At 43.2% G+C, this 22734-nt stretch overlaps 1 protein-coding gene across 2 annotated transcripts in view; it reads left to right on the top strand.

Annotated features, from left to right (window-relative positions):
* The window catches only part of TMC5 (transmembrane channel like 5), a 97949-nt gene that overhangs the window by 8031 nt on the left and 67184 nt on the right, over positions 1 to 22734 (top strand). The window contains exon 2 of one of the 2 annotated variants that reach the window (XM_017953224.3): positions 13014 to 13241. The gene's annotated coding sequence lies outside the window, so the exon portion shown is untranslated. Of the gene's footprint in view, positions 1 to 13013; positions 13242 to 16541; positions 16585 to 22734 lie in introns of those variants that run through there. The other variant, XM_003916608.5, reaches the window with a different exon arrangement.

Raw genomic sequence — 22734 nt, 5'->3', positions numbered from 1 at the left:
AACCACACAAAACGCAACTATTTACTTCCTTATGGTGTCCAAGGAATAAAATAACCTCTAGAAAGGACTTTGATATTTTTATTGAGCTGATATTACAATAATGTTAATGAGAGGGGGAAGTGAGGGCTTAGGAAGAAGGAAATGCACGACTTGGGACCTGAGTGAGGTCTTCATCGTTGCAGACTCCGTGGACAGAGGCCATAGGTGCAGCTGTGATGTCAGAGGTGGGAGACTGATTTGCATTTTCACCAGGTGAGACCTGGTTATTCATTGGTTGGTGAGGAAAGAGATGGTAGCCAGGGTGGCGTAAAACGGCAGTGAGCTCAGTACACAACCCCCTCCCCGTGATCTTGGTGGCATCCCGCCCAGCCGTGTGACCAAGACAGCAAGGAGCAGTCTTTAAGGCAACACAGCAGAGAGGCAGAAAAAGATGGGCCTTACCGGTTAGTTAAGAAGAAAAGAGGACCTGGTGCCTGTCCCTCTAGCTTTGAACTACAAAGTAGAGGGGAATTTTATCTGGATTTTCCTGCAGAACTGAGGGCAGGTAAGAGAAGGTGCTTTGAAGCAGGGGTGGGAGGTCACGGGAATAATGGGGAACGCTTGGGAACGTGTCAGAGAAGGAGGACAGAAACTGAGGCTGTCCTATTGCTTATTGCCAGACAAGGGCACAGATTTGAGGCACAACAGATATTTGTTAGAGGAAAGAATGACCATGGGGGAAATGGGAGGCAAGAGAGTGTTGATGATGAGAACAAGCCCTACGGTTGTCTGCTTGAGTTGGAATCTGGGCTTCCCCAGGTCTAACTGTGGGATTCTGGGTCAGTTATTGTATGTTTCTGGCCTTGGTTTCCTTGTCTGTTTAATGGGTAGTGTGCCAAAAATCTCCCACTTCCACAGGTGGATATCAGGGCTAATAAGAAAATACGGTAGACGACAAACATGCAATAAATGTGACCTGTATGTCTGGGGGTGTCTACTGGAGCATCATGTTCTAGAAGAATGCTTTGCTGGATGAGTGAATTCACATGGTCTCTCCCAATGCTGCTTCATTCTCTGGGGTTTAAAAACAATCTATTTACTTCTTTATGGTGTTCAAGAAACAATAATTTCTCATTTTTCTCATGCTTCTCATTTTTCTCATCCTTCTCTTCTTCCTCTGATAAGTGATTTTTGTGTTGCTTTTTGTTTTTTGTTTGTTTGTTGTTGTTGTTTTTTTTGAGACAGTATCTCACTCTGTTGCCCAGGCTGGAGTGCAGTGGTGAAATGCTAGCTCACTGCAGCCTTGATCTCCCGGGTTCAAACAATCCTCCTGCTTCAGCCTCCTAAGTAACTGAGACTACAGGCACATGCCACCATGCCCGCCTACCTTTTATGATTTTTAGTAGAGACAAGGTCTCACTCTGTTGCCTACGATGGTCTCAAACTCCTAAGCTCAAGCGATCCTCCTGCCTCAAAGTGCTGGCATTACAGGAATGAGCCACCATGCACTGCTAACAATGATGTTGTTGTTGTTGATGAGGATGATCCAAGCCCAGCATATGCAATCAGAGAGGTATGGGTTTGAATCTCATTCTGCCTCTGTTTAGCTGTGTGACCTTGAGTGAGTTACTTAACCTCTCTGGGTCTCAATGTAATCATAAAATTGGGATAATAATACCTCCCCATAAAGTTGTTTGAGCATTCAGTTGCTAATACATGTGAAGGGCATAGCCCTGGGCCTGGCCTGCATATCAGCACTCAATAAACAGTGCTGTCCACATGCTTGTTACGGTTGTTGTTATTATTATTAACTTATTATTATTATTGTTATTGTTTGACTAGATTCTTTCTACCCTAGAGAGGAGAAGAGAAGCTCAGTAGAAATGAATGTTAAAAGTAGGGTTTATTGTCATATTTTGCCAGGAAAGTCCTGTTCCCAGAAGACAGGGTCAAGTTCAAGCTATAGAACATCTTCATAAACACTTAATTAATAACCTCAGTGAATCATATTTGCCAAGATTTTTCAGGATGACGTGGCAGGAGGTGATACTATTATTGCTCAGGTTATTTCCAGTCACCTAACGTTCATCGTTCCCAGAGATAAATCACAGCTGCTAGAATGCTAATCATCAGAGATGGTCATTTCTGTGAAGGCATTCATAGGGAAAAGAATATTTATAGGGAGTGTAGTGGTGTGATCATAGCTCGTTGCAGCCTTGAACTTCTGGGCTTGAGTGATCATTCTGCCTTAGCCTCCTAAGTAGCTGGGACTATAGGTGTGCACCACCATGAATGATTAAAAATCAACTAATTTTAGGCTGGATGTGGTGGGTCACGCCTGTAATCCCAGCACTTTGGGAGGCTGAGGAGGGCGGATCACGAGATGAGGAGATCGAGACCATCCTGGCTAACATGGTGAAACCCTGTCTCTACTAAAACACACACAAAAAACTAGCCAGGCATGGTGGCACGCACCTGTAGTCCCAGCTACTGGGGAGGCTGAGGCAGGAGAATCACTTGAACCCAGGCGGCGGAGGTTGCAGTGAGCCGAGATCATGCCACTGCACTCCAGCCTGGTGACAGAGCAAGACTCCGTCTCAAAAAACAAAACAAAACAAAACAAAACAAAACTCAACTAATTTTAAAATTTTCTGTAGCAACAGAGTTTCACTCTGTCCCCCACGCTGGAGTGCAGTGGCATGATCATAGCACACTGCAGCCTCAACTTCCTGGTTTCAAGTCATCATCCAGGCTCAGCCTCCTGGGTAGCTGGGACTAACGGCTGCATGCCACTGTGCTCAGCTAATTGTTAAAATTTTTTGTAGAGCCAGGGTCTTGCTATGTCACCTAGGCTGGTCTCCAACTCCTGGTTTCAAGCAATCCTCCTGCCTCAGCCTCCCAAAGCCCCAGGATTACAGGAGTGAGCCATCTCGCCTGGCTGAACATGGGTATCATTTAAAAAAAAAAAAAAAAGACAGTCCTGTGTTTAGAATTCGCCAGAAGAATTGGAAGCCCATAGTTACAGTTCCCAGCCTTTGATGTGTTAGCACCCACATCCAGTGCAAAATAGTGGCTTTCCAAAGGAGAAATGGAATTTTATCCTGTGTGAGAGACTTGAGTTATAAATTATACAATCAGAGGAAAGGACTTAAAATGAGAGGAGGTGAGTGGGTATCTCCAAGAAAATGGTTTAGGTCACCCCAAGAATTGTCATTCCTGAGGTGAGATAACAGGACCTGGCAGTATGAGACTCATGGACACCTGGATCGCAAGGTTCTGTCTGTCAGTCAGTGTGACACTGAGAAAGATCAGAGCCAGAGCCAGAGCCAAAAGCACAAAGCAGTAATTCTGATCCTGTCTGTTTTTAACATGTTGATTTTTTTTATCATGGGTTTTTTTTGCATTTATTTTTATTTTTAAAAGTATCACGTTAAAATATTATTTATTTTAATGATATGGTGTGTCCCCACCCAAATCCCATCTTGAATTATAGCGCCCATAATCCTCACATGTCATGAGAGGGACACCATGGGAGGTAATTGAATCATGGGGGTGGGTTTTTCTCATGCTGTTCTCATGATAGTGAATACGTCTCATGAGATCTGGTGGTTTTATAAAGGCCAGTTCCCTTGCACACGTGCTGTTGCCTGCTGCCACGTAAGACATGCCTTTGCTCCTCCTTTGCCTTCCACCATCATTATGAGGCCTCCCCAGCCATGTGGAACCGTGAATCCATTAAACCTCTTTATAAGTTACGCAGTCTCAGGTATGAAAATGGATGATATACTCGATTACTGGGATTTCTGGCCCCCTTTAAATTTGCATCCCAGCTCAACACTTATCTTACTTCCTCACCCTAGTCCTGGCCCTGCTGCAAACAGCATTGAATCTAGAAACTTCCCAAGCTTGATGTCATACTTACCCAGCATGGGAGAAAAGGTAGCAGAATTCAAGAGGTGAATGTGGAACCAATCAGAGTTGAAAAAAGAAAATTTGAGCTAGGTGTGGTTGGCATACACCTGTAGTCGCAGCTACTCGGGAGGTTGAGGCAGGAGGATGGCTTGAGCCTAGGAGGTCCCATCACTGCACTTTAGCCTGGATAACAGAATGAGACTCCATCTCTTAAAAAAGAGAGAGGGCTGGGTGTGGTGGCTCACACCTGTAATCCCAGCACATTGGGAGACTGAGGTGGGCGGATCATGAGGTCAGGAGATCGAGACCATTTTGGCTAACATGGTGAAACCCTGTCTCTACTAAAAATACAAAATATTAGCTGGGCATGTTGGTGCATGCCTGTAGTCCCAGCTACTCGGGAGGCTGAGGCAGGAGAATCGCTTGAACCCAGGAAGTGGAGGTTGCAGTGAGCCGAGATCGTGCCACTACTCTCCAGCCTGGGCAACAGAGCTAGACTCCATATCAAAAAAAAAAAGAAAAAAAAAAGAGAGAGAGAAGAGAGAATTTGTTATGACTTAAAGATATTTAAAGGGGGAAAAGAGAGAGAGAAAGAATTTGCTTTTCTGCTTCCCTGAGTGGGGTGAAAAGAGGGACATTTAGGATACCGCATTTCAAAGGAAACTCCAATGCCCTGCTTCCAAACCGCTTTCCAGGTGTCTCCATTTACTTAGGGACCTAGATTGCTCGGAAACCTCCATAGTCATATGCTTGCAGTTTTAAGTACTTACTTAATTTATCTTTTTTATTTGGAAATAACGTTTTTTATTTTCAAAATATTGTAAGCAGCTGGGTATGGTGGCTCACGTCTGTTGTAGTCCAAGCACTTTGGGAGGCCAAGGTGGGAGGATCTCTTGAGCCCAGGCATTAGAAATCAACCTGGGTGCAACTCTGTCTCTACAAAAAAATTTAAAAATAGGCCGGGCCCAGTGGCTCACGCCTGTCATCCCAGCACTTTGGGAGGCCAAGGTGGGTGGATCATGAGGTCAGGTCTGGACAACATGGTGAAACCCCGTCTCTACTAAAAATACAAAAAATTAGCTGGGCGTAGTGGTGGGCGCCTGTAATCCCAGCTACTCAGGAGGCTGAGGCAGGAGAATCGCTTGAATCCAGGAGGCGGAGGTTGCAGTGAGGTGAGATTGTGCCATTGGATTCCAGCCTGGGTGACAGAGTGGGACTCAATCTCAACATTAATTAATTAATTAATTAAAAAATAAAAATTCAGCCAGTCATGGTGACGTGTGCCTGTGTTGCCAGCTACTCACGAGGCTGAGGTGGGAGGATCACTGGAGCCCAGGAGTTAGAGGCTCCAGTGAACTATGGTTGCACCGCTGCACTTATCCCTTTTCCTTTCTCTTCCTTCTCCCATTCTGTTCTCTCCTAATTTTGTTTCATTTTTTATATTTTGTTGTTTCCTTCATAGCGATAAATCAGGATATCTCAACTTTTGTATGACTGACACATTGGACCAGACCATTCTTGGCTGTGGGGGCTGTCTTGTGCATTAGAGGATGTTTGACAGCATCCCTGGCCTCTACCCACTAGATACCAGTAGCACACTCACTGCAGCTGTGACAACCAAAAGTTTGCCAGACTTTGCTCAGTGTCCCTTGGGGGTAAAATCACTCCCAGTTGAGAACCACTGCCAATGATGACGTCCTTACAGTTCCTTAAACTTGGACAGCGTCGCTGACTCTCCACTTCATAAGAGAAGGAATTTAGCACCTCAACATTTTCCTCTAATAAAGTTCTTCCCCCTGCATTTCCCCACTTCTAAAAATTACTTTTTACATATTGTGGTTTACAAACTTGCGTTTTGTGTCTTACAAAGTACAATTACATGTTTCTTGCATTGTAGGTTGAATACTAGGAAAAAGTTTTTTCCCACTGTACTTTCAACAAAGAACACTTCTGTGACCAGATATTGGCGGGGGTTGAGGGGTCCACACCGACCAAGTCTCCAACACCAGCTGGGTGCCCCACAACTTATTATTATTATTATTATTATTTTGAGACAATCTTGCTCTGTTACCCAGGCTGGAGTGCGGTGGTGCCATCTTGGCTCACTGCAATCTCCACCTCCCAGGTTCAAGTGATTCTCCTGCCTCAGCCTCCCAAGTAGCTGGAACTACAGGCATGTGCCACCACACCTGGCTAATTGTTTTGTGTTTTTCGTAGAGAGAGGGTTTTGCCATGCTCGCCAGGCTTGTCTCAAACTCCTGACCTCAGGTAGTCTGCCCACCTCAGCCTCCCAAAGTGCTGGGATTACAAGTGTTAGCCACCACACCCGCCACCGCCATTTTGTTGAATTCCAACATAATCTGACTGGAGTTAGTGTCAGAACCCACAGGTTAACGGCTCAGCCCCACAAGACTGCTTCCCAACTTTAGACACCAATTTCAAGTCCTGGCCTCGGGAACTTCTGACCAACTGATTGTAAAGTAGAAGTTTTTGGGACTCTTCCACAGGTTCGATTATTTTCTAGAATGGCTCACACAACTCAGAGAAACCTTTACTTACGTTTACCTGTGCATTATAAAGAATGTGATAGGCTGGGAGTGGTGGCTCATGCCTGTAATCCCAGCACTGTGGGAGGCCAAGGCGGGTAGATCACCTGAGGGCAGGCGTTAGAGACCAGCCTGGCCAACATGGCGGAAACTGGTCTACAAAAAATACAAAAATTCGATGGGCATGGTGGCGGACCCCTGTAATCCCAGCTACTTAGGGAGGCTGAGGCAGGAGAACCACTTCAACCCGGGAGGCAGAGGTTGCAGTGAGCCGAGATGGCGCCATTGCCCTCTAGCCTGGGTGACAAGAGTGAAACTTTGTCTTTAAAAAAAAAAAAAAAAAAAAAGAATATGATAAAGGATACAGGTGAACAGCCAGGTGAAGGGGTACACAGGGTGAGTTCCAGAAGAGTCCTAAGTTCAGGAGCTTCTGTCCCAATGAGTTGGAGGGTGTCACTCTCCAAGAATGTGGATGTGTTCAACCTGGAAGATCTCTGACCTCTTCACTGAGGGTTTTTATGGAGGCTCCATTGATTATTAAATCAATCTCCAGTCCTTTTCTCATTCCTGGAGGATGAGGGGTGAGGCTGAAAGTTGCAAGCTTCTAACCCTGGTTTGGTCTTTCTGGTGACCAGCCCCCATCCAGGAGCCCCTGTTGAAAGCTGCCTCATGAGAACAAAAGATATTCCCGTCACCCGGGAATTTCCAAGAGATTAGGAGCTCCGTTTTAGGAACCAGAACCAAAGACCAAATATTAGAACAGAAGACGCTCCCATCACCTAGGAAGTTCCAGCGTTTTGGGAGCCTGTGCGGGAAACCTGGAATAAAGACCAAAGATATATTTCTTATCACAAATCACACTATCACAGGTAGATTTTTTTTTTTTTTTTTTTTTTTTTTTTTTTTTTTTTGAGACGGAGTCTCGCTGTGTCTCCCAGGCTGGAGTGCAGTGGCGCGATCTCGGCTCACTGCAAGCTCTGCCTCCCGGGTTCACGCCATTCTCCCACCTCAGCCTCCCAAGTAGCTGAGACTACAGGCGCCCGCCACCTCGTCCGGCTAGTTTTTTTTTGTATTTTTAGTAGAGACGGGGTTTCACCATGTTAGCCAGGATAGTCTCGATCTCCTGACCTCGTGATCCACCCATCTCAGCCTCCCAAAGTGCTGGGATTACAGGCTTGAGCCACCGCGCCCGGCTCACAGGTAGATTATAAAAGATGAAAGCTACCTGGCTTCGAAGCTGTGGTTATGTGTGCATTAGAGAAGTTGAGTTCCTAGAAAGGGACATCTAATTCTATGTCACTTTATGTCACTTAATCTGAATCATTGGTTCAGGTGAAGTGAGTTTGCTGTTTGTTTTGTTTTTTTAATTGTGCACCCTTGATTGCGCACAGACAGGTCAGAGTTCAGTTTATTCATATCCGGTTCTGACTTTCTTTACAGCTTTTAGAGGATTGCTTGTTTTGGAGTTTCTATTTGTCTTTGATTTTTTGTTGTTGTTGACAGAGAAAATATACACAGCTTTGCTATATCTCTGAAGTCACCCCTGTTCTTATTCATTCTCTTTGTTGGGTGGTGTAATTTGGACCAACTGTTTTCTAGAGCTGGGGCACAGCTGTTATCCTGGGATTTCTTTCCATTGTCTCTTGAATATCATTTCTCCCTTTCTCTCAAATGCCTTCGTCGTCTTGCTTTAGCTTTTCCTCAAGCATTTTATGTATGTATGTATGCATGTATGTATGTATATATGTATGTATGTATGTATTTGTTTATTTATTCCTGCTACCTTTCCCAGACCCAGTGGTAGAAAACAGGGAGGATCCCTAGCCAAAGGGAACATTAAACTTTATCATTTTTCACTGTTCCTGGCAGGATTCTGAGCACACTGACAGTGGGGAAGGAAAGAAGACAGGTTTCTGTAGCCTACAGGTCTCCAGTAAGCAGACCTGTAGACAGATCTCTGTCATCCAGGTTCAAGTGCAGTGGCATGACCTCAGCTCACTGCAACCTCTGCCTCCCGGGTTCAAGCGATTCTCCCACCTCAGCCTTCCAAGTAGCAGGGATTACAGGCATGTACCACCACACTCAGCTCATTTTTGTATATTTAGTAATGACAGGGTTTCACCATGTTGGCCAGGCTGGTCTCAAACTCCTGACCTCAGGTGATCCGCCCATCTTGGCCTCCCAAATCGCTGGGATTATAGGCGTGAGCCACGCACCCAGCCAATAGCACCTATTTCTAAGGCTATGGTAAGATTTAAATGGACTAATGCTGTCCAGTTCTTATAACAGTGCCTGGCACAGATATATACATTGTTTTGTTATCATTGGTTTCTATTTTGTGTTTTGCTCTCTGCAAATCCAGAGCAATAATACTTGGGTTGTGTTATATAATACTTGTTTAAGCATTATAGGACTATTATAAGAATCTGAATTAGTCTCATAAAGAGCTACGCTTCTGACCCCCAAGGTGGATCCAGAAGGAGGTTCTTTTTCCTCTAAAAGAGGGAGACTTGATGCAGACCCATACATGCAGGGTGTGCATAAAAGTCACCCCAGCTTCATTGCCTCCTGTGACCTTTCCCAGACCCGGTGATAGAAAAGAGGGAGGATCCCTAGCCAAAGGGAGCATTAAACTTTATCATTTTTCACTGTTCCTGGCAGGCTTCTGAGCACACTGACAGTGGGGAAGGAAAGAGGACAGGTTTCTGTAGCCTACAGGTCTCCAGTAAGCAGCATCCTTTCTTGTCGGATAGCAGAGGAGCCCACTCCTAGCAGATCTCAGTGGGTGCAAGAGCCGGGATGGGCACCTTGACTTGTCTCCAGCTGTCCCAGAGAGGGGGGTCCTCCTTCTTCTGGGGTGGGATGCAGCCATCCAGCCAAGCAAGAAGTGGCCAACCTACTGAAGCACAAGCAACCGACAAACCCACTTTTTGTTTTGTTTTGTTTTGCTTTAAAAAGCAATTTAATCATCTTAAAACATTTTTTATTGCTTCTCTTTTTTTTTAAATGTTCACCTTCTATGTGATGATAACGAATCTACTTTTTTCCTCCCCCTTCTCTCCCTGCTCCTCGCTGGCTGATCTGCAGTGATTCTTAAACTTTGTCACATAAAGGAATCACTTGGGAAACCCGATAAAAAGCTAAATTCTCAGGTCCCACTTGAGATTTAGTGAATGAAAACTTCTGAGAATGGGACCTGGGCTGGGGTGGTCTTCCTGGTACTGATGGGGTTTTAGCACAGAACTTCTAGTGCTAAAATTGGGAAAGTCCTGATAAACTGGGATGTTGGGTCACCTGAGGATCCATGTGCCCCCCTCTCCAGCAATCTCCCAAGTGACTCCCATGGGCACCCAAGCTTGATGTTGTCAGATGCACCCTCATCAATAATGTCTTAAATGTTGGAGTTCTGGCTGGACACAATGGCTCACACCTGTAATCCCAGCACTTTGGGAGGCCAAGGCCAGCGGATCACTTGAGGCCAAGAGTTCAAGACCAGCCTGGGCAACATGGTGAATTAAATTAAAGTTAATTAAAATTAAATTTAATAGCTAGGCACAGTGGCTCACACCTACAATCCCAGCTACTCAAGAGGCTGAGATGCAGGAATCACTTGTGTCCAGGAGTTCGAGGCTGCAGTGAGCTATCATCGTGCCACTGCACACCAGCCTGAGTGACAAAACGAGACCCCATCTCTGAAAGAAGAATAATACATAAACAATTTAGTTTCTCAATCTAGTTCCCGAGCTAGCCATATTTGAAGTGTTCCCATAGCTACATGTGGCTAGTGGCTGCCATATTGGACATGCAGGTAGAGAACCATTCCATCAGCATAGAAAGTTCTGTTGGACAGCATTGCCCTAGATCAAGGTTTGTCAACCTTGGCACTCTTGGGATTTGGGGCCAAATAATTTTCTATTGTGGGGAGGCCAGTCTTGTAAATTTTAGGATGTTTAGCAGCTATCTACTAGATGCCAATATGACACCCCCTGCTACAGCTGTGACAACCAAAAATGTCTCCACACATTTCTAAATGTGCTCTCAGAGGCAAAATTGCCTCTCTTGAGAACCACTGCTCTAGATCTATAGTTTCTGTCACTTTCTTTCTAAAATAGAATGAAAGCCAGCTGCACACACTGTGTACTTCAAACAGAACATCAGCACCCGAATGCAAACATTGTACTGCAATTCAATTGCATCCACCAGCTTTACATCTAAGGCCTGTGAGCTTCACCCACCTTGGGGACTGTCTTAGGAGAAAGTCTTGTTACAAAGTAGCATTAATCAAGTGGGCTCAGAGTTATAGTTAAGGTAAAACTGCTGGGAGGGGTTTAGTGAACTTCCTTCCAAGAAAGGATCATGGTAAAAGAGGAGGAATCTTAGCTAGCAGAAGGAGATCTGACAGTCTTCAAACATCCTTGTAAAATAAAAGAATCTTCCTATTCTAGCTTTTTTAAAAACAAATTTTACTTGTGAAGATTAATTGGTGATATTTGCCAAATCTATCTTCCCAAATTTCCCTTTTTTTTTTTTTTTTGAGACAGCATCTTGCTCTGTTGCCCAAGCTGGAGTACAGTGGCATGATCATAGCTCACTGCAGCCTCAAACTCCCAGTCTCAAACGATCGCGCTGGCTCAGCCTCTGAAAGTACTGAAAGTACTGCGATTACAAGCTTGAGCCACCTCACTTGGCCCCAGTTCTCATTTAAAAAATATATTAGAACTCATGTTAATTCGGTGTTATAAGAGGCATTTGTTACTTCAGTAGTAAACACAATACCTTAGACTATTTCCTTGAAGGATTTTTTGCCATGGTTAGGTGATGCCTTTCAAGTGATTAAAATTCATTTTTCATTTTCTAGCTTCTGACTCTTTCTCACTCATTTAACAAGCTAAAAATCTTACATTCTCTTTACATTACCTTTCCTTGGGAATTGAATAAATATCTTGAAAACAGCAAATTCCTTATAGAAAGGAAAACAAGCAAACAAAAAACAAAAAGAACAAGAGGATGTGACTATTTTGCTGTATTTGTATTTTCCTTTTTTGTTTGTTTGTTTGTTTTGTTTCCTTGAGACAGAGTCTCTCTCTGTTGCCCAGGCTGGAGTGCAGTGGCATGATCTTGGCTTACTGTAACTTCCGCCTTCCAGGTTCAAGCGATTCCCGTGCCTCAGCCTCCCAAGTAGTTGGGATTACAGGTGCGAGCCACCATGCCCGGCTCATTTTCTTATTTTTAGTAGAGATGGGTTTTCGCCATGTTAGCCAGGCTGGTCTCCAATTCCTGGCCTCAAGTGATCCACCCATCTCGGCCTCCCGAAGTGCTGGGATTACAGGTGTGATTGCTGTCTTGAAATCATAGACCTTATTTTCTAAGCATAGACCTCATTTTCTTAGGCTCTAAGGGGTCTAAGTGTATGGCTGTGAAGGTGCCTGACACTCTGAAAAGCCAACACGATCGCACACTAACAAATGTTTACTTACGGGAAGGCTTTGTTAACTGAGTGATGGAAGCTATTGCTCTCACATAGAGACTATTGACATTACCTTTACTTCCTGGTCCTAAACGTTACACACTGCAGATAAAGGAGTTCCTAGGCATTTATTTGTCATGGCATCGAGGCTGACAGCCAAAATAATCATTACACTAATACGGCAAACCCAGAAAGAGCAATGAAGAGCAGGCAAGCAAACAAAATCAACGTCTCTGCTGAAATATGCCTGTGTGTGAGCGTCCCATGACCTGGTGCTCCGGCAACCGCTCGCCCATGTGTGGGGGCCATCATCCTTGTGTTAGAGTTGTCCATCCAAGGTCAGGTGCCTGCAGAAAGAATGGGAGCTTCCAGAACTGCTAATGTGAAACTTTGGTTGAAATGAGATGCCTGGGAATGAGCGATTTCTTCTTTTAAAATTCTTTTTCATTGCCTTTCAAGAATTCTTAGAATTAGCTGGTTTTGAACTCCTGACCTCAGGTGATCCACCTGCCTCGGCCTCCCAAAGTACTGGGATTATGGCAGGAACCACTGTGCCTGGCCCAAATTTCCCCTTTTCATAAGGACACAAGTCATGTTGCGTTAGGTCCCACCCCAGTGAACTTATTTTAGCTTGATTCCCTCCACCAAGATCCTACTTACAAATCAGGTCACATTTTGAAGTACTGTGGGCTGGGACTTGAACATACCTTTTTGAGGGGATGCAACTCAACTCATAACAGTGGTCGTAGTATGAACAGCATGCCCTGGAAAGTCACACATCACATTTATGATAGTGGTATCTTCCAGACAGGGAAGAGGACACCATGGAAAATTGGATTAGGAAGAGATATTAGAGAGCTTCACTAGTAATGTTTTATTTCCTTAATAAAACAAATTCAAGTCTGGAATTAATATGAAAAGGATTAGCATGAGTTAATATTTGATCTTCTCTATGCTTCACTGTAGTCTAATGTTTCAAGTTGTTAAGAGAAGAGAAAACAGGAAGCCATTTGAGCCAGTGTTTTCTGCTTCCAAATGCACAGGATTGGGTTGTACAGTATGAGCCCATCTTTTATGGAAGCTTAAGTCCTCTGTCTTCTGATTTTCAGGACATGAGGCTCTGCCTGCAGTCAGCAACTTGGAATATTCAGACTTCAGACCAGCATCACAGATTATAACCGTCCGTAAATCACCCGCAGCCCAGCTCCCATCAAAAGCCAGCCTGCAAGACCCATGGACACGTGACTCCAGTGTTCCCAACAACATCTTAAGATCAAGTTGGTTTGAGCAACGTGAGCATCTATTTGGGACAAAGCAAGAACAATAAGGGTAAAAAAGTAAGTTTTCATGCAGCTGAATTTATTCAGTTAAATGAATTACCCTTCCTTTTGAGATGGGGTCTCCCTCTCTTTTTTTTTTTATGTCCATAAAATGTTTTATGAGATAATGGTGATAGTCATTTGTGATAGCTGCCATTGCCTTTAACGTCCTTAGGTGGCAAAACAGAATTTTAGTGGGACTAATTTCTTTCCCTCTCCCCACTCTCTGCAATAAAAACAATTTTTTTTTTTTTTTTTTTTTTTTTTTGAGACAGAGTCTTGCTCTGTTGCCAGGCTGGAGTGCAGGGGTGCGGTCTCAGCTCACTGCAACCTCCGACTCCCTGGTTCAAGCGATTCTCCTGCCTCAGCCTCCCGAGAAGCTGAGATTATAGGCACGTGCCACAGCAAAAACAATTTTTTAAAAATTAATTGGTCTGTTTTAAGTCAAATAAATGATGGTTCATTGGAACTAGTTAAGAGCTTCTGTAGAATCATTTTCATAATTTTAACTGTGGGTCTTAAGTATGTAGGGATCTTGTATCATTTACAGGATCATCACTAGCATATAGAACGTTGATTTCATTTACGTTGAGAGGTTAATCATGGGTTCTGTCATGACAAAGTTCACCCCATTAGAAGACAAAACGTGGGGGCCGGGTGCAGTGACTCATACCTGTAATCCCAGCACTTTGGGAGGCCAAGGCAGGTGGATCGCCTGAGATCAGGACTTCAAAAGCAGCCTGGCCAGCATACTGAAACCCAGTCTCTACTAAAAATACAAAAAATTAGCTGGGTGTGGTGGGGGGCGCCTATGATCCCAGCTACTCAGGAGGCTGAGGTAGGAGACTCGCTTGAACCCAGGAGGCAGAAGTTTCCGTGAGCCGAGATCGCGCCATTGCACTACAGCCTGGGCAAGAGGAGGAGTGACACTCCGTCTCAAAAAAAAAAAAAAAAAAAAAAAGAAGAAGAAGACAAAACGTACGTCTGAAATTGGACGTTGTGGCTTTGTTTTGCCTCTCTTGGGGCAACTTCCTGCTCTTGGTGCTCGTCAATTTGCTGCTTTGTAAGGCCCTGCTTTCTCTTTCGTGTCTTTCAGGTAATAAATGGCCTCAATTAGAAAAATTAACCTTTGGACAATTTACAGGCTGCATGATCACATGTTCTAGCCAGGCCTGGTGCGGGAGATGGGAAAAGGAGATTAAAGACAAGAATCATAGCTGGCCATCTTCTGCTGGCACCTGTAGATCTAAAGCATTCTTTATGACAGTTCCATGGTATTCCACAGTGCAGATGTCCTGTGACTGATTCAGCCCATCCCCTGTTGATGAATTTTTGAATTGCTCCCAGTTTTTTGTCATTATACACAAAGCTTGACCTGACAATCCTTAGTGATTCTGGCTGAGCGTCTGGGTTTCGTGAGATCATTTTGATGGTGCAGAGCAGAACTCGTGGGTGGCTGACCTGGCCTTATGTTAGCTTGAGGCTGGGAGAAGTGGGAGGCAGCAGAGAGCCAGGTAAATAGCTTGAATGTGACCTCATCCATATTCTAGAATGTAATTGATCCCTTGAAGATTTCTGAATTAGCTGAATGACAAACACAAGATAGTTGGATGACCCATTCAAACCAGGAAGCCTTGCAACATCAAGTAAGGAGTCCTCAATTAACAGCCTTAGAAGACATATCATTGCTTGGGCATGTGATTGAAAACCATTCAAACAGTGAAGTGAGAAGCCCTAAATGGGATATGGAAAGGAGGACTTGAAATAGATGGTTCAATAGCCCTTATTGAGGAGATGCTAGAGAGACAAAAACTAGGGAGAAAAAAAGTAAGATAGTACCCTCTTGGTGCTTTTTCCAAGGCAACAGGAAACAGTATCATTCCTTTGAATCTGCAGGATCTCTCATTTACTCCTCTCATAGTTAACAGGAAGCTAAGGGTCAGGTTCTCAGAAGGCCACTCCCACTTCATTTGACATCAGTGTGAGACTATTTCCTTATGGCCATTTCCTCCTCTCTCTTCCCCAATCTTTTTCTGTGGGTTTAGCTCTTTGTTTGTTTAGGTATTTGTTGCAGTGCGGGTGGTAGTGGTTAGAGCATTTGTTCCCAACTGTGAAACAAATGTGCAATACACAAGCTCTTGTCAAGTGACATTGGAACAGAGAACTGCCCAACAGACTTGAAGCTAATTGTTGGCTGATCACATATAACATCCATCTATCTATCTATCTATCTATCTATCTATCTATCTATCTATCATCTATCTACCCATCTGTGTATCTGTTTATCTATCTAATCTATGTGTATTTTTGTATGTGTTATACAAATATGTGTATATATATAATGTATATCATATATGTAGATCTATTATATATGTAGATATGAGTAAATATATACATAAATTGTATGCATGTCTTTGTGTGCATGTATATACATATAATATACACATATAATACACATATACACGTGCAATATGAAGTTGTATATGTACATACGTATATATAAATTTGTCAAAGATTCAAAACAAAGACCAAAATGATTTGTATCAGTCAGGCTAGTCTAAGCTCTGCTACATCAAAATAAACTATCTCAAAATCTAAATGTCTTAAAACATAAAAGTTTGTTTCTTGCTCGTGAAAAGCTACTGTGGGTAGGTACAGGTGGGCTGTGATCCATGCAGTCATGCAGGAATCCAGGCTGGTGACTGGGTCCCCTTTGGAAATATCACTGGTTCCCATGGCAGTGGAAGGGGAACTCGAGGGTCTCATTTTGGCTTTTGAATACTTTTGCTTGGAAGTGACACAGTCACTTATGCTCACATCCCATTGGCCAGAGATAGCCATATGTGAGAGACAGCCTTATGTGATTGTCTCCCTGCATCACAATGACCTGGAGGGGACTCCAGAATCCCTTCCCAACTCCACTCCTGCAGCCCCTCTTGGAGTTAGAGCTTCTGAGTACTTTGTTTGATGGTGACCCTGAGTCCTGGTTTCATTACATTGTTATTTGATCCCTTTGAAAGAGTTCTCATGATAAATTATTTTCAGAAATTGATCTTGGGAGGAAGGGTAGTCCTCTTGAAAAATTGATGTAGTTCCTTTTATTCCCACAAATAGTGAGTATTAGATAACTTGTCATTCCCTTTTAGTCTTGGCTAATAAGAAGTTCAGGGCAAAATTTAGTTCTCAGTTATAGTCACTATGTCAGCCTGGGAATTTTGTAGGATTGCTCCTTCCTGTACCTGATTATAAGACTCCTTCCTGGGGGGGGGCGGAGCAAGATGGCCGAATAGGAGCAGCTCCAGTCTTCAACTCCCAGCGCCAGCGACACAGAAGACCGGTGATTTCGGCATTTTCAACTGAGGTACTGGGTTCATCTCACTGGGGAGTGCCGGCAGATCGGTACTGGTCAGCTGCTGCAGCCCGACCAGCGAGAGCTGAAGCAGGGCGAGGCATTGCCTCACCTGGGAAGCGCAAGGGGGAAGGGAATCCCTTTTCCTAGCCAGGGGAACTGAGACACACAACACCTGGAGAATCGGGTAACTCCCACCCCAATACTGCGCTTTGAGCAAACAGGAACACCAGGAGATCATATCCCACACCTGGCTGGGAGGGTCCCACACCCACGGAGCCTCCCTCATTGCTATCACAGCAGTCTGTGATCTACCGGCAAGGCAGCAGCGAGGCTGGGGGAGGGGCGCCCGCCATTGCTGAGGCTTAAGTAGGTAAACAAAGCTGCTGGGAAGCTCGAACTGGGTGGAGCTCACAGCAGCTCAAGGAAACCTGCCTGTCTCTGTAGACTCCACCTCTGGGGGCAGGGCACAGTAAACAATAACAAAGCAGCAGATACCTCTGCAGACCCAAACGACTCTGTCTGACAGCTTTGAAGAGAGCAGTGGATCTCCCAACACGGAGGTTGAGATCTGAGAAGGGACAGACTCCCTGCTCAAGCGGGTCCCTGACCCCTGAGTAGCCTAACTGGGAGACGGCCCCCACTAGGGGCAGTCTGACACCCCACACCTCACAGGGTGGAGTACACCCCTGAGAGGAAGCTTCCAAAGCAAGAATCAGACAGGTACACTTGCTGTTCAGAAATATTCTATCTTCTGCAGTCTCTGCTGCTGATACCCAGGCAAACAGGGTCTGGAGTGGACCTCAAGCAATCTCCAACAGACCTACAGCTGAGGGTCCTGACTGTTAGAAGGAAAACTATCAAACAGGAAGGACACCTACACCAAAACCCCATCAGTACATCACCATCATCAAAGACCAGAGGCAGATAAAACCACAAAGATGGGGAAAAAGCAGGGCAGAAAAGCTGGAAATTCAAAAAACAAGAGCGCATCTCCCCCGGCAAAGGAGCGCAGCTCATCGCCAGCAACGGATCAAAGCTGGACGGAGAATGACTTTGACGAGATGAGAGAAGAAGGCTTCAGTCCATCAAATTTCTCAGAGCTAAAGGAGGAATTACGTACCCAGCGCAAAGAAACTAAAAATCTTGAAAAAAAAGTGGAAGAATTGACGGCTAGACTAATTAATGCAGAGAAGGTCATAAACGAAATGAAAGAGATGAAAAGCATGACACGAGAAATACGTGACAAATGCACAAGCTTCAGTAACCGACTCGATCAACTGGAAGAAAGAGTATCAGCGATTGAGGATCAAATGAATGAAATGAAGCGAGAAGAGAAACCAAAAGAAAAAAGAAGAAAAAGAAATGAACAAAGCCTGCAAGAAGTATGGGATTATGTAAAAAGACCAAATCTACGTCTGATTGGGGTGCCTGAAAGTGAGGGGGAAAATGGAACCAAGTTGGAAAACACTCTTCAGGATATCATCCAGGAGAACTTCCCCAACCTAGTAGGGCAGGCCAACATTCAAATCCAGGAAATACAGAGAACGCCACAAAGATACTCCTCGAGAAGAGCAACTCCAAGACACATAATTGCCAGATTCACCAAAGTTGAAATGAAGGAAAAAATCTTAAGGGCAGCCAGAGAGAAAGGTCGGGTTACCCACAAAGGGAAGCCCATCAGACTCACAGCAGATCTCTCGGCAGAAACTCTACAAGCCAGAAGAGAGTGGGGGCCAATATTCAACATTCTTAAAGAAAAGAATTTTAAACCCAGAATTTCATATCCAGCCAAACTAAGTTTCATAAGTGAAGGAGAAATAAAATCCTTTACAGATAAGCAAATGCTTAGAGATTTTGTCACCACTAGGCCTGCCTTACAAGAGACCCTGAAGGAAGTACTAAACATGGAAAGGAACAACCGGTACCAGCCATCTCAAAAACATGCCAAAATGTAAAGACCATCGAGGCTAGGAAGAAACTATATCAACTAATGAGCAAAATAACCAGTTAATATCATAATGGCAGGATCAAGTTCACACATAACAATCTTAACCTTAAATGTAAATGGACTAAATGCTCCAATTAAGAGACACAGACTGGCAAACTGGATAAAGAGTCAAGACCCATCAGTCTGCTGTATTCAGGAGACCCATCTCACACGCAGAGACATACATAGGCTCAAAATAAAGGGATGGAGGAAGATTTACCAAGCAAATGGAGAACAAAAAAAAGCGGGGGTTGCAATACTAGTCTCTGATAAAACAGACTTTAAACCATCAAAAATCAAAAGAGACAAAGAAGGCCATTACATAATGGTAAAGGGATCAATTCAACAGGAAGAGCTAACTATCCTAAATATATATGCACCCAATACAGGAGCACCCAGATTCATAAAGCAAGTCCTTAGAGACTTACAAAGAGACTTAGACTCCCATACAATAATAATGGGAGACTTCAACACTCCACTGTCAACATTAGACAGATCAACGAGACAGAAAGTTAACAAGGATGTCCAGGAATTGAACTCATCTCTGCAGCAAGCAGACCTAATAGACATCTATAGAACTCTCCACCCCAAATCAACAGAATATACATTCTTCTCAGCACCACATCGTACTTACTCCAAAATTGACCATATAATTGGAAGTAAAGCACTCCTCAGCAAATGTACAAGAACAGAAATTATAACAAACTGTCTCTCAGACCACAGTGCAATCAAACTAGAACTCAGGACTAAGAAACTCAATCAAAACCGCTCAACTACATGGAAACTGAACAACCTGCTCCTGAATGACTACTGGGTACATAATGAAATGAAGGCAGAAATAAAGATGTTCTTTGAAACCAATGAGAACAAAGATACAACATACCAGAATCTCTGGGACACATTTAAAGCAGTGTGTAGAGGGAAATTTATAGCACTAAATGCCCACAAGAGAAAGCAGGAAAGATCTAAAATTGACACTCTAACATCGCAATTAAAAGAATTAGAGAAGCAAGAGCAAACACATTCGAAAGCTAGCAGAAGGCTAGAAATAACTAAGATCAGAGCAGAACTGAAGGAGATAGAGACACAAAAAACCCTCCAAAAAATCAATGAATCCAGGAGTTGGTTTTTTGAAAAGATCAACAAAATTGACAGACCACTAGCAAGACTAATAAAGAAGAAAAGAGAGAAGAATCAAATCGACGCAATTAAAAATGATAAAGGGGATATCACCACCGACCCCACAGAAATACAAACTACCATCAGAGAATACTATAAACACCTCTACGCAAATAAACTAGAAAATCTAGAAGAAATGGATAATTTCCTGGACACTTACACTCTTCCAAGACTAAACCAGGAAGAAGTTGAATCCCTGAATAGACCAATAGTAGGCTCTGAAATTGAGGCAATAATTAATAGCCTACCAACCAAAAAAAGTCCAGGACCAGATGGATTCACAGCTGAATTCTACCAGAGGTACAAGGAGGAGTTGGTACCATTCCTTCTGAAACTATTCCAATCAATAGAAAAAGAGGGAATCCTCCCTAACTCATTTTATGAGGCCAACATCATCCTGATACCAAAGCCTGGCAGAGATACAACAAAAAAAGAGAATTTTAGACCAATATCCCTGATGAACATCGATGCAAAAATCCTCAATAAAATACTGGCAAACCGGATTCAGCAACACATCAAAAAGCTTATCCACCATGATCAAGTGGGCTTCATCCCTGGGATGCAAGGCTGGTTCAACATTCGCAAATCAATAAACATAATCCAGCATATAAACAGAACCAAAGACAAGAACCACATGGTTATCTCAATAGATGCAGAAAAGGCTTTTGACAAAATTCAACAGCCCTTCATGCTAAAAACGCTCAATAAATTCGGTATTGATGGAACGTACCTCAAAATAATAAGAGCTATTTATGACAAACCCACAGCCAATATCATACTGAATGGGCAAAAACTGGAAAAATTCCCTTTGAACACTGGCACAAGACAGGGATGCCCTCTCTCACCACTCCTATTCAACATAGTGTTGGAAGTTCTGGCTAGGGCAATTAGGCAAGAGAAAGAAATCAGGGGTATTCAGTTAGGAAAAGAAGAAGTCAAATTGTCCCTGTTTGCAGATGACATGATTGTATATTTAGAAAACCCCATTGTCTCGGCCCAAAATCTCCTTAAGCTGATAAGCAACTTCAGCAAAGTCTCAGGATACAAAATTAATGTGCAAAAATCACAAGCATTCTTATACACCAGTAACAGACAAACAGAGAGCCAAATCATGAATGAACTTCCATTCACAATTGCTTCAAAGAGAATCAAATACCTAGGAATCCAACTTACAAGGGATGTAAAGGACCTCTTCAAGGAGAACTACAAACCACTGCTCAGTGAAATAAAAGAGGACACAAACAAATGGAAGAACATACCATGCTCATGGATAGGAAGAATCAATATCGTGAAAATGGCCATACTGCCCAAGGTAATTTATAGATTCAATGCCATCCCCATCAAGCTACCAATGAGTTTCTTCACAGAATTGGAAAAAACTGCTTTAAAGTTCATATGGAACCAAAAAAGAGCCCGCATCTCCAAGACAATCCTAAGTCAAAAGAACAAAGCTGGAGGCATCACGCTACCTGACTTCAAACTATACTACAAGGCTACAGTAACCAAAACAGCATGGTACTGGTACCAAAACAGAGATATAGACCAATGGAACAGAACAGAGTCCTCAGAAATAATACCACACATCTACAGCCATCTGATCTTTGACAAACCTGAGAGAAACAAGAAATGGGGAAAGGATTCCCTATTTAATAAATGGTGCTGGGAAAATTGGCTAGCCATAAGTAGAAAGCTGAAACTGGATCCTTTCCTTACTCCTTATACAAAAATTAATTCAAGATGGATTAGAGACTTAAATGTTAGACCTAATACCATAAAAATCCTAGAGGAAAACCTAGGTAGTACCATTCAGGACATAGGCATGGGCAAAGACTTCATGTCTAAAACACCAAAAGCAACGGCAGCAAAAGCCAAAATTGACAAATGGGATCTCATTAAACTAAAGAGCTTCTGCACAGCAAAAGAAACTACCATCAGAGTGAACAGGCAACCTACAGAATGGGAGAAAATTTTTGCAATCTACTCATCTGACAAAGGGCTAATATCCAGAACCTACAAAGAACTCAAACAAATTTACAAGAAAAAAACAAACAACCCCATCAAAAAGTGGGCAAAGGATATGAATAGACATTTCTCAAAAGAAGACATTCATACAGCCAACAAACACATGAAAAAATGCTCATCATCACTGGCCATCAGAGAAATGCAAATCAAAACCACAATGAGATACCATCTCACACCAGTTAGAATGGCGATCATTAAAAAGTCAGGAAACAACAGGTGCTGGAGAGGATGTGGAGAAATAGGAACACTTTTACACTGTTGGTGGGATTGTAAACTAGTTCAACCATTATGGAAAACAGTATGGCGATTCCTCAAGGATCTAGAACTAGATGTACCATATGACCCAGCCATCCCATTACTGGGTATATACCCAAAGGATTATAAATTATGCGGCTCTAAAGACACATGCACACGTATGTTTATTGCAGCACTATTCACAATAGCAAAGACTTGGAATCAACCCAAATGTCCATCAGTGACAGATTGGATTAAGAAAATGTGGCACATATACACCATGGAATACTATGCAGCCATCAAAAAGGATGAGTTTGTGTCCTTTGTAGGGACATGGATGCAGCTGGAATCCATCATTCTTAGCAAACTATCACAAGAACAGAAAACCAAACACCGCATGTTCTCACTCATAGGTGGGAACTGAACAATGAGATCACTTGGACTCGGGAAGGGGAACATCACACACCGGGGCCTATCATGGGGAGGGGGGAGGGGGGAGGGATTGCATTGGGAGTTATACCTGATGTAAATGACGAGTTGATGGGTGCAGCACACCAACAAGGCACAAGTATACATATGTAACAAACCTGCATGTTATGCACATGTACCCTACAACTTACAGTATAATAATAATAAATAAATAAATAAATAAATAAATAAATAAATAAATAAAAAAAGAAAAAGTAAATCTGGAAGCAGCTCCAGTCCCTAAAAAAAAAAAAAAAAAAAAAAAAAAA

Source organism: Papio anubis, chromosome 18 (genome assembly GCF_008728515.1).
Source record: "Papio anubis isolate 15944 chromosome 18, Panubis1.0, whole genome shotgun sequence".
NCBI classification, from domain to species: Eukaryota; Metazoa; Chordata; class Mammalia; order Primates; family Cercopithecidae; genus Papio; species Papio anubis.
Note: the sequence above shows the minus strand (reverse complement) of the source record. Positions and strands in the feature narration are given on the sequence as shown.